General features: G+C 40.4%; 1 long non-coding RNA gene across 1 annotated transcript in view; it reads left to right on the top strand.

Moving 5' to 3' along the window:
• Nucleotides 1-18,631, top strand: part of LOC112621395 — a 211,717-nt gene that overhangs the window by 29,073 nt on the left and 164,013 nt on the right. The gene's annotated exons all lie outside the window — the stretch shown is intronic.

Below are 18,631 nucleotides of genomic sequence, written 5' to 3' on the forward strand. Positions count from 1 at the left end.
ATGATCATAGCTCACTGCAGCCTCAGCCTCCAGTGATCCTCTCATCTCAGCCTCCTGAGTAGTTGGGACTACAAGCATGTGCCACTATGCCCAGCTAATTTTGTTTTCAGAGATGGGGTCTCACTCTGTTGCCCTGGTCTTGGCCTGGTCTTGAAGTCCTGGCTTCAAGCAATCCTCCTGCCTCAGCCTCCTAAAGTGTTGGGATTACAAGTGTGAGCCACCGTGCCCAACCTGTTCTATGCAATATTTGATCCTGCATTTTATCTGGCAACCCTAACCCTGAGGGAGTCCAGAGGAGTCATTCCTTGAGGATTAGGGGCAGGATTTTGACTGCAAGAAGAGGGGAGGAGCCTGTGCAGAGGTCCCTGGAGGCAAGATCAGGAGAGGAACTTTGATGGAGAGGCAGTTTCCTGGAGGGCAGGAGCAGTGGCACTGAGGACAGACTGCCCCAACTTAAATTCTATCCCCATGGCTTACTCCCCATCTGGCCCTTCAGTTGAGTCACAGAACTCTATAGAGTTTCTGCATTAGAAAAATAGGAATAATAATAGTACCTGTCTCATAGGATCAACTTGCTGATTAAAATAGTTAATACCTATAAACAGCATAAACCATCTACGTGTTTGCTACTGTTATAATTTTTTTCAGTTACATGGGTGACTCACTATGAAATATTTCCGTCACACACCAGTTTAAATTGATTCACACACAGCAGATGTACTCTTTGCTTCCAGAGAGAGAGAGAGAGAGAGAAATATCTGATGATGTTAAACTTATCTATTCCTTTCATAAAATAAAATGCGTACCTCCCAAACATCAATTACTACCTGAAGCCAGACCCAGAGTGCCACGCTTAGTGTCTATTTTAACAGGACTGTCTTTGAAGTCACTCTTAACTTACTGCTGGATCTCCTGGCATGTCTTAGGAGCTCCAGAACAGACTCCTTAACAAGGGAACCTGATAAAACATCTTTATCTACAATGGGTCCTAATATTTTTTAGCCATTTTCAATGCAGTGGTTTCATAGAATTTTTTTTTTTTTTTTTTTTTTTTTTTTACCACTGTATGAAGCAATTCTTCCTTCAGGCACAAAATAAAAATGTTTCATGATGTTGGTACTTATAACAAAGGTTTTTCAAATGATGACCCAAATGTCCTTGATTCTTACTTGTGAGCTTAACTCAGTGCTTCCTTCTGGACTTCAGCATGCCAAGGCCAGGCCTTACCTCCCTGCTGTGGCATGATCACCACGCACAGGCAGCTGCAAAGGTGGGAAATGTGTGTTGGGGAGTCCAAGCTCCACAGAAGTCATAGTGGGTAGTGGCTTTCACTTATCTATCTGCATCAAGCAAACCAACTCCTGATGACAACAGCCACCAAGGTGCAGGAGTGACAGAGCCCGGGCTCTTGATTTTTCACCAACTTGGTAGAACCCCCCACCCTACTGTATCGCTCTGTGCCTCAGGTGTCTCAGCTTGCACATGGAGGTAAGAAGGGTAACTTACTTGTAGAGTTGCTGTGAGGCTCAGATGAGTGGATGCATGTAAAACAGCCCTGAGAAATGTGTCTGGCACATAGTAAATCTTATATAGCAAATACAAATGTAAATAATATCACCATATGAAATATAAAGATTACTATTATTTCATTGATGTTGCATGGAGGTAGTCCCACAAAGTTCCCAGATGCTGCCCAGAGGTGATATGGCGGGGAGGGGGGAAGCTGTTATAGCATGCTTATAGCCAATGGCTAAATGCACCTTAACAGAGCGAGATCCTGTCTCAAAAACAAAACAAAACAAAACCAAAATGCATCTAAGTACTAGTTATATTATTACTATTATTTTTTTTTTGATTATTTTTGCATGGAAGAGCTAATGATCAAGACTAGTATTTAACTGAGAATTTTGACTTTAGTTTCCAAATGATTGCAGGTCCTTTTAGAACAGTTCCCATCACTCCGCACAACTTTGAAAAATGTTTACTTGCCCGTGGACGCAGGAGCCCATCTTTTGAATTCATGCCTTTTTTGGCACCAAGGCTAGCAGATGAGTTGAACAAGCCAGTGGGGCATTATTATCAGGAGCCAAAAGGAAGGAGTAATTAGAAAATAACCTGAACTGATTTTAGAACACATTGCAAAATTGTATCTAAAAGAGAAATATTAAAGAACATTTTGATCAGTGGCTACAAATTTGGAATTTACATTCCTAGGATTGCCTTGAAGGGAGAAAAATTATGACAATGTTTGAATTCTACATTTGGTGTTTTTTACGGCTTTGCTACTCGAAGTAGGTGCCATGGACCAACTACATCCCAATTACATGGGCATTCCCTGGAAGCTTCTTAGAAATCCAGAGTCTCAGACCTACTGCATCAGAGTTTGCAGTTTAGCAAGATCCCTGCGTGATCTGCATGCACTTTAAGGTTTGAAGGGCACTGTTTTACAGTCTCTTTACATTAGTGGCACATCATAATAAGCCCCTGGTCTTATGGGTAAATGTTTGAGGTCATTACACTCATTGCAATCTGATGTAATTCTCAACTGAACATGCTAATGACAATGTGTTCTTTGGCACAGTTACCATCAGCCCAGGTAGATGGAATTTAAACCAGCTATTCCAGTAATTATCTTATATAACTTGTAACACCAAGTAAAGCTGACCACAGAGGTTACCACTTGACCACTATGGGAAGCCACTATTGGAATGTCCTAGTTAAGGCAAATACTTAGTATTGATAACAGCCTTTGGGGTTTGTTGATGGCTGCTTGGGAGTCATAAACACTCTGCTGGCTTGTGTCAAACCTCAAATAAATGAGATCATCACTACTTCAGTATTGCCACTTCTGCGGACAGTTTTTAGTTTAATGTGTCATGCGAAATAATTTGACCAGAGGAAGAAAGGTCTACCCAAAAATAATGCCAATGAAAGTATTTCTCGTTCCACAGGAGGATGGAGCATGTGTCAGTGTTGGTATTAACCAATGGAGGCACGAACCATGCTTTACTCAGTGGCACTGCCACGAAGTATTTGGAGATCTGCCTCCACCCACAAACTACTTAATGGGAAAAAAGTCACTTGCTGCCAACCCACCGTCTGATTCTGAGTTTTTATGTCTGTACTTTTCTACCCAGTAATCTGGATCTAAATGTGGCCCCCAGTTCCTCCTCCTGCTTTTTTGCTTCTCCCGACCAAAGCACATGTGAGGTTGGACCTTCATGCTCTTGAAACCAGCATGCCCATTTTGATTAAACAATTTCCTTTAGCCCGGCTACCCTCTGCAGATGATTGTTTGGTTCTCAGTAGATGTCTGAGCTCGTTCTCTAAGGATTGGAGTGGTCTTTGTCACCCTGGGAGTGAATTTTTGCCTTTCTTGCTGACATTTTAAGTAGACCGCTGGGTGTGGGCTGCTATTTCATTTCCCAACATGCTCAGTGAAATTACACTAAAATATTACAAACTCTGTTTATGGAAAGGGTGAGGGTTTTGGCTTTAGAGCCTAAACCTCTCCAGAGGACAGTGTGAGACAGAGCAGAGAACAAAAGCACTGACCCGATGGCGGGATTGTGGGTGAGTCCTTGGAGGTTCTGGTTAGCCTGGTCAGTTCCTGTCAGTGCCTGGAGAGCTCCATGCATTTCCAGGACTCAGTCCCCCTGCTGACGAAGTCCATGCCACGTGGACAGAGTTTCCCAGAAAGAAATGGCAGGAGATATCAGGAGAGGTTGACTTTTATTTTGTAGTAATGCTTTGGCAATCGAGTTCACATTGACTCTTTCTCACTCTGCCACCATGATGTTAAGTGGTAGCTGAATTTTACAATGGTTTATTCTTACCTTTTTTCCCCAAGTCTGATGCATGGCTGCAAAAAGAATGTGATCACAGATGTCCTTTTGAGCATAGCTAACATAGATGAGGAGCCCAGCTTATCTTCTTTAGAGTTTACCAACCCAGGGCCTCGGAACTCAAAGTCCAGGTGGCAGAGTAAGATAATGTGTTCTCTTCTAACAACTTGTTCCCATAATATTTGAATCCATTACAGTGGTATTTTCTGAGCAAGGAAGGGAAAATGAAAGTTGTAATGTAAAAGTAACGACATCTATAATTATTGAAAAATATATTTCTGGAAAGAGTTGCAAAGTTGTATTTTTTGCCTTTCACATCACTTCTATCCCAGAATACTGTCACTCCAGAACTGCATTGGAGGCAAACTTGGTTCCACCGTGGAAGGGAGAGTCAGGTGGTGAAATTCCACCCGGGCTGTGGCCCTGACTGAGGGGTTAGGGGATTCTCGGGGAGAACAGAAATTACTGTGCCAGCAAAGGGAGATAGGGGCTTCTGTGTAATTAGAAAACATCTGTAGGTGTGAATGCAGATGTAAAGGGAAACATGATTTGGTTCCCCATTAAAAGGGCAACTGGCTAAAATGCAAATTCGAACTATACTGAGATACTATTTCTCAACTATGGGGTTGGTAAACATGAAAAAGTTTGACAACACATTCTATGTTAAGGCTGGGGTAAGTGTCACTTTGTGCATTGCTAGTGGGAGTACAACATGACACAGCACCTATAGAGGGAAATTTGGCACTATTTAGAAAGAATACTCAAGGATTTACCCTTTGAACCAGCAATACTATTTCAGGAAGACAATCCCAAAGATACTGGCAAAATATAAAATGATATTTGCACTAGATTATTTATTGAAGCATGGTTTATAAACAAAAGTCTAGAAACAACTCATATGTCCATTAGCTGTTGGTTGATTGGTTAAATTAATTGTGGTACATCCAAACAAAAGCAGCTGTGTAAAAAAATGAGAAAGATTTGTTTTCATGAAGTAATCTTCTAGGTATATTTTAAGGTGAAGGAGCATGTGTGTATTAGTGCATTCTCATGCTGCTGTAAGGACATACCCAAGACTGGGTGATTTACAGAGGAAAGAGGTTTAACTGATACACAGTTCCACATGACTGGGGAAGCCTCAGGAAACTTACAATCATGGCAGACGGCACCACTTCACAGGGCAGCAGGAGAGAGAATAAGTGCTGAGTGAAGCTGGGAACTTCTTATAAAACCATCACATCTCATGAGAATTTACTATCATGAGAACAGTATTGGGGGAGCCACCCCCATGATTCAGTTACCTCCCACTGAGTCCTTCTCACAACACATGGGGATTATGGGATTACAATTCATGATGAGATTTGGGTGGGGACACAGCCAAACCATATCAATGTGTTTAGCATTCTGTGTAAGAAAGGAGTAATACCCACAGATAGTCACACATGTCTAGATTTTTTAAAACAACCGGTAGAATGATAAATAAACTATTTTTAAATGTTGGGACAAGGTTGGACACTAGACCTTTCTGAATAGGTCTTCCTATATAGATCTGACTTTGGAACCAGGTGAATGTTTTATAGACTAAACATTACGCATCAAAATGAAAATGAAATTTTAAAAATACAGAGACAGCACAGAAATTTCTATATGACAGCACAGAAATTAGTTATATATTCCATGTGGGACGTAGCTAAGGAGAGAACATAAAGAAAAATCTTAAACTACATTCTATAATAATTCTATAATATCAGTATTGTTATGTCAAACAATTATACAGGTGTACATATCAATATATCATAGGACAAGGAAATAAGTAATTTTGTTAATGCTATTAGAAAATCAGATTTGCATCCTGGAGATACAAAATAAAATCAACTAATCAAGTAGAAATCCTACACTTTTTCATGTAAATTTGAAATACGATATGAACCCATGATTTATTTTTTTCTTTCTACAAAAACATGTATTTTCTAGTTTCCTCAAACTGGAAACATCCCAGTATCTATCAACAGGTAAATGGAGAAACAATGCGGTGTAGCCACACATTGAAATCCTGCTCAGTAACGAAAGGAATGAATTGGCAGGCCACACAGTGATGCAGATGGATCTCAAAAACATACTGGCAGAAAGAAGTCAGGGACAAACGACCACGTCATATATGACTCCTTCACGGGAGTTCTAGAAGGGGCAAAACTATGATAGAAAGTGGATGAGGGTTGCCAGGGTTGGGAGATGGGAAGGATTGAATGTAAGGAGGCCCGGGGGAGTTTCTGGGGTGATGGAAATGTTCTGTATCTTAATAAGAGTGTGAGTTTCATGGATGTACATATTTCTCAAAACTCATCAAACTTTATGCTTATACGAGTAGATGAAAGGAATACATTCTAATGTTTGATTGCAGGATAGGGTGACAATAGTTAATAATAATGTATTGCGTATTTCCAAAGAGCTAGAAGAGAGGACTTGACATGTTTCCAAAACAGATAAATGATAAATGGTTGAGGGTATCCTAAGTACCCTGAACTTGATCGCTACACATTCTTTACATGTAACAAAATGTCACCCCCATTCCATAGATTTGTGCAAATATTAGGTATTGATAAAAATATTTTTAAAAACTGTATGTTAAAATGTGAGGTATGTAAATGATACCTTAAAACATTTTACTTAAACAAAGAGAAGAAAAGACAACCTGATGGCCATTAGCTTGGGTCAGGAGCTTTATACAGCAATCTTGAGCTCCACATCCAAGAAGAGAATTTGTGCAGTACACAGTGGGCAAGTGAGCAAAGAGTTGGGCCAAGAGCAACATGCACACCCTGTCTGCCATCAAAGGTCAGGTCTGGTGAGGACTTCAATTGCTTAAGAATGAGCAATCAGGAAAAAAGCCACCCAAGGCAACAAAGTTGCCATTAAAAAAATATGCAGAAATAAGGGAAATGGATTGTCATGTTAGAAACATACCTCTGGAAAAGGTTTCCTACTGGAATTTTTTTAAATTTGTTAAAACTTTCTGCTTACTGAAACAAATGGTGGAGAGACAAGGGCCCCTTCAAACAGGATCAGGGCACCTTACAGGAAGAACCCACGGTTGTTCCATTTTGCAGGATGAGGCACGTATCTGGGCCCATCCAAGCAGGATTGCAAAGAGTTTTGATGATAAATGAAGGACTGTAGATTTTTATCTTGCAATAACTGACTTTTTCTTGAAAAAAAAAAAAAAAAAAAAAAAAAACTCAGGAGAATAAAGTGATCCAACTTTTTGGCTTCCTCTGTTTTTAATTGAGGAAGATTACCCTGGATATAGTAGGAAGAATGATGTTGTTGAGGGACACGTGGAGGCTGGGCTGTTGGTAGTCGTCTGGAGAAAGATAATTTGGGTCTGAGCTGAGACAGGAGTTGTGAAGCTAGGACAAGCTGGACTTGAGGGACATTTCCGGGGTGGCAATGAAAGAAACATTCTGCCAATGCTTACACGTGTGGAAACAGATGTAATGAGACATCAGAGAGCTGGGGAGGACTAGCAAGAGGCAGGTGAAGAAATGATAGAAATTAAGGTTTCTGGCATTGGCACTCTTGGTAAGTGGTGACTCCATTAACAGAGTCTAGACATACACAGGAGACACAAAATTGAAAGGAAAAATAATGTGTCCTGGTTTAGAAACTTGAGTTTGATTTGTTTGTGGGATACCCAGGGATTATAAGCTAGTTGTATTATATTAGGCTTTTCGTAATTCTGTTTAGGGAGATATGATTAGACTCAAGTAGATCCAAGTCTATTATGATAAGCTGTTTCATAATAGACTTGTAGTGTTTGCCAAAAATTCATCTCACTATTTGGCATTTTATGGATCATCTCGGTGTAACTGTAACACCGCTCCAGAAAAAGACTTAGCTTTTACATTTCTTAAATCTTTGGGTTTAAAATCTCATATTCAGCTTCATAATTCACTCACTCATAGAAAGTGTTGAGTGTTTACTATATGCAAGACGCTATGTTCAGTGCTGTAAGAAACGTAAATGTAAGAACCATGTCTAGGTGTAGAAATTATAGCAATGCACACCCAAAGAAGACGCTGCCTGGAAAAGGCGACATGCGATATGTGTCAAGCGTGGAGAACAACAAGCAAGCTAGGGGCTGGGTTTATACTTTGCACTGATTTTGAAGATGCCCTATGGAAACATGCCTAGGTTAAATGTTCATCTACCTACAAGAGCAGATTCTGCGGCGAGAGCGGAGCATGGTGAGAGTAACTCTGTAGAGTGCCGGGGCTGTTTGTTGAAAAGTTAATTACCTAGACCCATAACTGAATGCGCCTCCTCTCTCTGCCCGTCTGCTGGCTTCATTCCATTGCTTTGCAAGCAACTTGTGCTTGAGATCGGCGTGGTAGAAACTTGCAGATATGGTAATTAAGTGACTACTCAGGGAATTTAGGCTTTCTGATATAGGACGCCTCTCTTAATTGGGAGGTCCTTATTCGGGAAATCCACTTTTTCAGGATGTGATCAGATAACTGATTTAGCCCTAATGATATTTAATGGCAGTGGCTGGAATTTAATAGGGTTGATAATTTCGTGTAATTGAGGGGTCTCCAAATGAGGGAGTGCTCCTGAGTGGCACTGCATTAGGGCCGCTGTCTGAGTCAAACAGGTGCTTCCTGTCTGTGTTTCCCTTCTGTAGCTCTGTTAACAAGGAGATTCGAGAGTTTCTAGGAATATTGCAGAGCTTTTGGGTGTGCTTCTGCTTCACTGGATGGCTCTCTTTCTGAGAGGATGCACCAAGCCAGGTGATGTTTCTTAGAGGGGGTGCCAACCTGGTTTAGTATCAGACAATGTTTTAGTTTAAATTTATTTTTTTCTTTTAAAATAAATAACCCTAAACCAATACAGGTGACTAACTATTTAAATGGATCTAGCATAGAATTTGGCAGGTGATAAGTGTAGAATGAACTAATTTTAACTGTAACTGCCATGTCTACATTAGAATGTTGTGATCCAAGGTGCCGCTTTTGTAATTATCATGATGATATTAAGCTGTAAAAATCAAACTGTCTGAACTGCTTTGTTTTCCCCCAAACCAATTAGTTCTCCAACTCCCTGGATACAAACTTACTATCCTACCATTCAATTCAGTTCTGACATAACTACCTGGAGCTGAGGAAGATCCCACAGGCAAAGGGGTGGGTCCTACAAGACTTCCCCCACTTTAGACACTGGTTGCAAGTCCCAGATTTCCAACTGTGCTTTTGATCAATCAGCTGCGAGATGAAGATTCACATAACCGCCTTCTCAAGTTTGATAACTTGCTAGAATGGCTCATGAAACTCAGGGGAACACTGCGTTTATGGTTACAGGTTTAATATAAAGGATACAGCTCGGGATCAGTCAACGGAAGAGATACATTGGACAAAATACAGAGGAGAAGGGTGCAGAGCTCCCATGCCCTTGCTGTGTGCACCATCCTCCCAGCACCTTCATGTGAATACAAGCTGGAAGTTCTCTGAAACATGTAGATTACAGGAGTTTCATGGAAATTGTATTACTTGGGAATGATTGATTGAATCATTGCCCGTTGATGATTAACTTAATCTCTTATCTCTCTGGAGATAGGGGATTGGGGTGCCATACAAAGTTTCAACCTTTTAATCATGCCTTCGTCTTTCTGTCCCTCCATTCTGAAGTTATCTAGGAGCCACCAGTCACCAACCACTAGTCCTTTTGTTAGCATTGAAAAGGACACTCTTATCACTCTGGGGGTTCCAAGGATCTTAGAGGCTCTCATGTCAGGAACCGGGGAATGAGATGAAACATTATAACAAAAGATGTTCCTATCACCCTATTCAGGAAATTATAAGGGCTTAAGAGTTACTATGTATTGAATGTTTGTGTTCCCTCCCCAAAATCTTTTGTTGAAATCTTAACTCCTGATGTGATTGTATTAGGAGGCTGGGCCTTTGGAAGGTAATTAGGTCAAGAGGATAGAATCCTCAGGAATGAGATTAGTGTCCTTATGTGAAGAGGGCTTGCTGAATCTCTCTCTGCCAGGTGAAGATACAGTAAGAAGATAGTCATCTGCAAATCAGCAAGAGGGTCCTCACCAGACACCAGATCAGCTGGCACCTTGGTCTTGTACTTCCTCGCCTTTACAATGGTGAAAAGTAAATGTTTGTTGTTTAAGCTACCCAGATTATGGTAATTTGTTATAGCAGCCTGCACAAAGACAGGAGCTCTGTGCTGGGAACCAGGGATGAAGACCAGATAGATATTTTTTATTATATCACAGTATCACAAATAAGTATATAATTTAATTATACATGGGTATGAATATTTGCTTTGGGAAATGCTATCACATATGAAAAAGACTTTTCCATGTGAATAGAAGAAACAAGAAGTGATGACAACATCAGATATTGACTGGGCCCTAATGATGTACCAGGCAACCTACAAAGCACTTGGCACACACAGTTTGCTGGGCAGGACACACCTTAGATAGGGTTTGGTGAAATTTCTGAAATAATACTGCTAGTGTTTAATGGGTTACTTATTTTCTTTTCCCTATGAAGAACTGTAAAACCCTAACTAAAAAACAAAGCCACTACATTGTATCAGGTCTCTGTGATTCTATCTCAGGTCCTATGAGCTTCCCTCTTCACCCAGAATTATCACACTCTTTGTGAAACCAGCTTCTTGTAGGGGCTGTTAAACACAGCCAAACTGTTGATTCAGAATGTGCTGGGAGAATCCTACTGACCCTCTGAGTCAACAAAGCTCAGTAATTATGTCTGTCAACATGTCAATATTTTACATGAATGAAACATCTATGGCTGGACTGTGGACTGCAGTTAGTTGGTGTTAATGCATTTTTACAGATTAAAGACCCAGATGGAAGGCTGAGTGATGCTAATGTCACTACAAATAATGCTTTGCATTGCTACTTGTCATCATGTGGTTTTTGGAGTTGCCTACTTCATGATGTCATAAAACCAGAGATGAGCAAGACGGACTTGATAAGTTAGATTTTTTTTCTGGGTATTAGTGGTAGCAATAGTATCTTTTCCTTTGCTTTAACTGCATTTTAGAGTGTTTCTGCATTCTAGGTATTGATTAACGTGGGTGCCTGCTATTACTGACTCTCTGATGATGATGATGATGTTGATAATTATGGCCATGATGACTTATTGCATCATCTTAAGGGGGATAACAACATTTGGATTAACCACGGTATCTGCCTTTGAACTTAAAATTTATTAAGGGAAGCAAGACAAATGCACCAGTCAGCACAGAGACTGGGAGACTGGTGACCTGCAGGTGGGGAAGACTTTTACCTGAAAAGTGGCATGATTTGTGAGGTGCTTATAACTACCCCCTTGGTCCCACACATCTGACCCTGTTTAGTTCACATGGCTCTGCAATAATTAGTAATCTGATATCTGGCACTAACACTTCAGGTTAAAAATGTTCAAATTAACAAGATAATCTTACTATTGGTTCTCCAGGATGGATCACAGACCAGGCACATTTTAATGGTAAGGCAAGATTCAACAAAAATTCTTTATAGTGAGGGTCAGTGTAAACAGGTAGTGTGTATGGGAATTCTCTGGAACCTGGAAATGGGAGGGAGGGAAAACATTAGAAGGGATGCAGGATTTAGTCCATGGATGATATCTGACACCCTGGGTGATTTTTGATTGATAGGAATTGAAGAACATTAAGGATTTCATGTGGATTCTGCCACTTGGTCCCCACTTGGGTACTATTCCTAGTCACTTTTTATATATGAAGAGATTGAGGCATAGAAAGGCCAGATAAGGTCACACTGCTAGTACATGTTGAAATCAGGGCTCCTATCTATAACCGCTGCACTGCCCTGATGCTTCAATATAAAAATGTGGAATATTTAAGATATGGGAACCTAGGATAAGGGGTTACAGACACAGGAGGGTGAAAATGGGAAAAGGCGACCTTCATTCAGATGAAGCTCATAATGAAGGATGTCAAGAAAGGAATTAGAGGAAATGTATGCTAAAGAGAAGGTGTATGGCTGGAAATGCCACGCAGCCAGGATGAGATCCTCAGAGCAAGGGATGGGTTTGTGCTTGAACATACCTGAGAGGAGAAGGGAGTGGTCATGAGGAAGGGCCCAGAGGGAAAGAGATGATATGAAAAGCCCTCATTCAGATGGAAAGAAAGAGCCATGATTCTGTCCAGAAGTGAGGGAAGCCTCTGTTAGAACACACATGGTGAGAGACCGGGCATGAGAAGACCTGCTGCTCATGAAGCTCTGGGTCCTGGGTACAATTCTGGGATACATCATGGGCCCGTGCATGACCTTACAAGTCATCACACCATTGAACACTCACCTGGACGTTGAACCACTGAGCTCCAAGATCCCTTCCTGTAATAACTTTCTATGCCTGCTATAAAACTGTATTATTTAACACTTTTTTATCATTTACATTTTATAGTTTCCCCTTAATTTCTGTTGACTTTATGGAAACAAACCTACATACATGTAATAATAAGGGTTTTGTAGAGTTTTTAAGCTTCTGATGTTTCAAAATTTAATACAATGCATAAGATCATAAGCATTTGTAACACATGATGTTAAGTGACACTGAAAGAAAAACTGTATTCATGTCAAATCCACAGGGTGCAGTTTAGCACTGTCTGTGGAGTCTGATAGTTTTGAGGTCTCCTGTGTGGTTGTGTTGCAGAAAGTTAGAGACCCAGAATGGAGGGACTGGCTGGACCCATGGCAGAGGAAACGTAAATTGTGAAGATTTCATGGACATGTATCACTTCCTTAATAATGCTCTTATAATTTCTTATGCCTGTCTTTAATCTCTTAATCCTGTTATCTTCGTAAGCTGAGGATGTATGTCACCTCAGGACCCTGTGATGATTGTGTTAACTGTACAAATTGTACACACATGATTGTAAAACATGTGTGTTTGAACAATATGAAATCAGTGCACCTTGAAAATAAACAGAATAACAGCGATTTTAGGGAAGAAGGGAAGACAACCGTAAGGTCTGACTGCCCGTGGGGTCGGGCAAAAAAAGCCATATTTTTCTTCTTGCAGAGAGCCTATAAACGGACGTGCAAGTAGGAGAGATATCACTACATCTTTTTTCCTAGTAAGGAATATAATATTTAAGACCATACATAGGAAAGGAATTGCATTCCTGGGGGGAGGTCTATAAACAACTACTCCAGGAGTGTCTGTCCTATGTTGTTGAGATAAGAACTGAGATACGCCCTGGTCTCCTGCAGTACCCTCAGGCTTACTAGGATTGGGAAACCCCAGTCCTGGTAAATTTGAGGTCAGACCAGTTCTCTGCTCTCGAACCCTGTTTTCTGTTAAGATGTTTATCAAGACAGTATATTCACTGCTGAACATAGACCCTTGTCAGGAGTTTCTGATTTTGCCCTGGTCCTGTTTCCTCAGAAGCATGTGATCTTTATTCTCCTTTTTGCCCCTTGAAGCGTATGATATTTGTGACTTACTCCCTATTCGTATACCCCCTCCCTTTTTGAAATCCCTAATAAAAACTTGCTGGGTTTGTGGCTCAGGTGGACATCACAGTCCTACCGATATGTGATGTCACCCCTGGCGGCCCAGCTGTGAAATTCCTCTCTTTATGTTCTTTCTCTTTATTTCTCTGACTGGCTGACACTTAGGGAAAATAGAAAGAACCTGTATTGAAATATTGGGGGTGGGTTCCTGCAATAGGGTTGCAGATGGTGCTGTACGTTGGAACCACCACTGAAGTCTTAAATTACCTTATTCTTTAGCCTTTGACTGCAGGGTAGGATTTGAGCTTCTCTACCTCTGGTGTCCAGAATGGGAAATAAGTGCATTTGGCTTGGTTAAGAGAGTCATATGTGGACTATTGAAGCACAAGCGTCCAAGGCCAAGACACTCTGCAGGAATTAGTGCGTGGTTGGGAATTCCGTGTTGATCTGAAGAACAGCCCAAGGCCGTGCATTCCTCATTGGCCATTAACATTCAGGAAGAGTGAACATTTTTGCTATTATAAATGGCAAATAAATAGATGAAAGTATGCAGTAAGGAGAGTATAACTTAAGATCTATATTTTTAATAAGAGATACAACTGAGGTTATTTTATTTTTTTCCATTTTTAATTTGGTAGTAACTGCATAGTAAGCACTTAATACATATACTTAGGAAAGCAGAAAGGTTCAGTGTTCCATTTTGCTAAGTAAATATGTCAAAATAGAAATGTGTCAAAAATTAATATCATTGGGCCAGTGTAAGTTAACAACTATTCAAAGAGAAATAGATTCCACTGTCTAATTATTTTCTACTTTCAAAAGGTTAGATGAAACAGCTCTTCTGAGCATGGCACGGGGATCACAATAGTTTCACTGCTGACATAGGTTAATGGCACAATTATTAGTCAATGGTGCTTAGCAATTCGTGTGGCGCAGGAAGAGCCTAATCTGTGGATGGATCATAAAACAGCCCATCAAGGGATTTCTGAAGACATGACAGGGACTTTCAAAAAAGTCCAGAAATTAAGTGCTCTTTTCCTTCTCCCAAAAAGTGAAGTTATTTTGAAACCTCTTTTAGTATTGTTTGTGCATAATTCCCTCCAGAGGAAGCTCCTTTGATGAGCTCTTCTGCAACAGCAACAGTAAGTTGTGCGGGTTCCAGATACTGTCATTTCAAAGCCATCTGGGTTGTGCTTCCCTGAAGAAGTCCCAGCCAGCTAGCACCAATCTTTCAGTCCTCTGCTTCCAGGTAGCTACTAGGGTAGCTGATGGAAGGTGGATTCTGGGCTGTTTTCTCTGGGAAAACACTCATCAGTGAATGTGAATGCTCATTCATGGGGTGATTGAGAATTGGGACTGCCTCAAGGGCAGTATCAGAGGTTTTCAGGCTGACCATGGGCCTCTTGACCCTCATCAGAGGGATCAGAAAGGGTCTAAGCTTTTGGGTTAATTCCACATGGATTGGGTCTCTGGAAGATCATTCAAATCAGCAGCAGTCCACTAATCTTAGCGCTCTTGTTACTGCCTCAAACTAAAACCAATATCTAGTTGTCTATTCCAGGCAATGAACAAAGGTGAGACTACCTTACTCTGTTATGTGTACTCATGTCTCAGATGCCCATCTGGACTCAAATTCTAGACTCTCAAGAGGACAAAAACGGTGCTTGGTGGGGAGGGAGCAAAATTCTTTTTATGCCTAAACCATAGATATGCATACAGTACACAGTGAATATGTAGCATTACAATTTCAGAAAGGAGGGATATTTGTTTTTTTAAAAAATGTCTCAAAAGGATCCTTAGAGATACAATAATGAAAAATATATATTGCACAGCGCTGGTCTAAGTAAAAGCTGTTAAGGAAGGGAAGCTTGCCTTCTCTTTCATATTTAAGAAAACTGATATAATTTGAGAAAATAAAATTTGGGGGAAGAAAAGGAAAGGAAACATTCTTTACCCCACCACTCCAGAATTGCTTTTTACTTCTACTTAATATGTGCAGATCGTTTATGTGGTGATGATCACTGAACACACAGTCTACATGCATTTTTACATTCTGATCTGTTTGTATATCTTCTATCACCTAGGCATTTTCATGTTGCAACACAGTCTTCCTAATTCCTACAGAATAACCCTCCATCTGGTCAAGAAACAATTCTCAGTTTTCTTCTGAATCTACCTGAGGTCAAGCAGGTAGAGCAGTATACAGCACAGGAGGCTTTGGAAGACAGCATCATTCGCAAATACTTGTGTGTGTAGGTCCTTTGTGGAGGTAAACAGATATAAAGGGCTAAGCCCTTCTTGGATGGCATCTGGCTGCTGACTGTCACCAGACCCCTGGGGAGGGCATTAAAGAGCAAGGTCAGGCCTCATCTAGGACTTCTGTGTTAGGAAGCAACAATGACCCGAGAGTTTCCTCTTCTCCTTTGGTCTAGTATGAAGGCTTTGTGCCTTCTCTCCTATAATTTCTTTTTGTTGAGACATGGTGTCACTCTGTCACCCAGGCTACAGTGCAGTGGCATGATCACAGCTCACTGCAGCCTTGACCTCCTGGGCTCAAGCGATCCTCCCACCTCAGCCTCCCCAGTAACTGGGGACTGCAAGCATGTGCCACCATACTGGCTAATTTTTTTTTTTTTTAGAGACAGGGTCTCCATAAGTTGCCCAGCCTGGTCTGGAACTCCTTGGCTTAAGCAATCCACCACTCTCGGACTTCCTAAGTGCTGGGATTACAGGCATGAACCATCACACCTCGCCCTGTCCTGTAATTTCTGATACCAAATATGAGGGACCAGCCTATAGTAGTAGATGGGTCAATTTCAAAGCCTCTGACCCTTCACTTTGTACATTTCCTTTTTATTTAATTGACTTTTGTGCCTGACCTCCTTTAGATTTCATCCACAAGAACCTTGCCCCACCATCCCAGCACCTTACTAAAGAGAGTGTCCCTGGTTATAACTATGTAATGGTTGGTCCATGTTTGACCAGTACCACTCAGAACATTCAAAAACACTTCAATAGTTTCACAAATAGTAGACACCAATTTAGCCCATAAATGGTGCAAGCCACAAGGAATACTTGGAGAATGAGTGCCTCCTAAATCCATCTTTTCCCATCGCAAAGAGGTGGGCCGTGCATCGTTTAATCATCCCCTGCTTGTTAAATATGGTGGATTGTTTAATCTTCCCTACTGTTAAATATTTTCTGTTGTTTGGGGGTGGAGAGTTCTGTATGTATCTATCAGGTCCATTTGATCAAGAGCTGAGTTCAGGTTATGAATATCTGTGTTAATTTTTTGTCCTGATCTGTCTGTCAAATATTGTCAGTGGGGGGTTAAAATCTTCCACTATTATTGTGTTGGTGTCTAATTCTCTTTAAAGACCTCTAAGAACTTGCTTTATGAATCTGGGTGCTCCTGTGTAGCGTACATATCTATTTATAATACTTGGCTCTTCTTGCTGAATTGAACCTTTACCGTTATGTAATGCCCTTCTATGTTTTTTCTGCAACATAAATATGCCAAGGTGATGATAGAAGATACACAAACAGATCAGACTGTAAATATGCATGTGGACTCTCGGTTCAATGATCATCATCATATAAAATATGTGCACATATCAACTAGAAGTAAAAAGCAATCCTGGAGTGGTGGGGCAAGGAGTATTCCCTTTCCTTTCTTCCCCCCAAATTTTATTTTCTAAAATTATATCAGTTTTCTTAACTATGAAAGAGAAGGCAAGCTTCCTTTCCTTAACAGCTTTTATAGTAGTTAGACCAGCATCGTACAATATATATTTTCTCATTATTGTATCTCTAAGGAGCCTTTCTAGACATTTCTTAAAAACGAATCTCCTTCCTCCTTAAAATTGTAATGCTGCATGTTTGTTTATGTACTATAGGCTTAGACATAAAGAGTTTTTGCTCCTTCCCCACCAAGAACTATTTTTGTCCTCTTAAGAGTCTAGAATTTGGTGTCTAGATGGATATCTGAAACATGAGTACACATAGTAGAGTAATGGATCCACACTATAAAACCTCACGTGATTGGAGAAACAGGGCTGCTGGAGATCCATGGAGGAAGGAAAGGAACAAATGCATTGGGTCCAGTTTGAACTTTCAGTCTTCAGTTCAAAGTTCAAATCTAGAACCTACTGAGAAATAGCAATGGATCCAATACATATTTTGTGTAAGTCAGAAATGTCTTCACTAAAACCAACTAAGTTCATTTTCAATTATACATTAAGGTACAATTGGCCAAGGTGCTTACTGTGCCATCTTCACCACACCCTGATCCTATAAATGTTATGACCATACATTGAGCCACAGACAGAATCATCATGCTTTGACATCTAACAGGAGACACTCCATCCAACAATAATTATTGACCTTTAATGTCTCATTGCAGTATATCCAGACTAATTATGCTATGCATTTGTGGACTCTTTCATCCTTTCATTTTTAGCCAGTTTGAAAATGAGGCCCCAGGGGTATGAGACTATCCACAAAAGAGGAGAAAATATTAATCTTTCTGACTTTTCAAACATTAGCTTCTTTTTCTTATGAGGAAGATTTTTGACTTTCCATTTTTGTTGATGTTCTCTTTTCTACATGAGGACTGACGAGGTGTAATGGGAGTACTGAACAAGATTTTGCAAGTCTTGTCATATAAGTGTTGACATAATTTAACGAATTTATTAGATGGAACCAACTCCTGTCAGGAGGAACATCTAATTGGATAGCATTAAAATAGAACAGACACAAATCTGAATAATGAATGCTCTGTATTTTTTTTAAGCAATAAGAGCCCCAAGATATTTCTGCAACACAGTTTTTGGTTTGGTTTCCCTTATACTTTCTAGCATTTTCAGAAATATTTAAGAGGCTATTGTCTGCTCATAAAACATTTACCAAATGTATTAGTTTGTTCTCATGCTGCTCATAAAGACATACCCAAGACTGGGTAATTTATTAAGGAAAGAGGTTCAATTGACTCACAGTTCAGCAATGCTGGGGAGGCCTCAGGAAATGTACAATCATGGTGAAAGGGGAAGCAAACATGTTCTTCTTCACATGGCAGCAGGAGAGAGAAGAATGAGAACTGAGCAACTGGGGAGGCCCCTTATAAAACCATCAGATCTTGTGAAAAATTACTGTCACAATAATAACATGGGGGAAACAATTGCCATGATTCAATTACATCCCACCAGCTCCCTCCCATGACATATGGAAACCACAATTCAAGATGAGATTTGGATGGGGACACAGCCAAATC

Source organism: Theropithecus gelada, chromosome 3, assembly GCF_003255815.1.
Source record: "Theropithecus gelada isolate Dixy chromosome 3, Tgel_1.0, whole genome shotgun sequence".
NCBI lineage: Eukaryota > Metazoa > Chordata > Mammalia > Primates > Cercopithecidae > Theropithecus > Theropithecus gelada.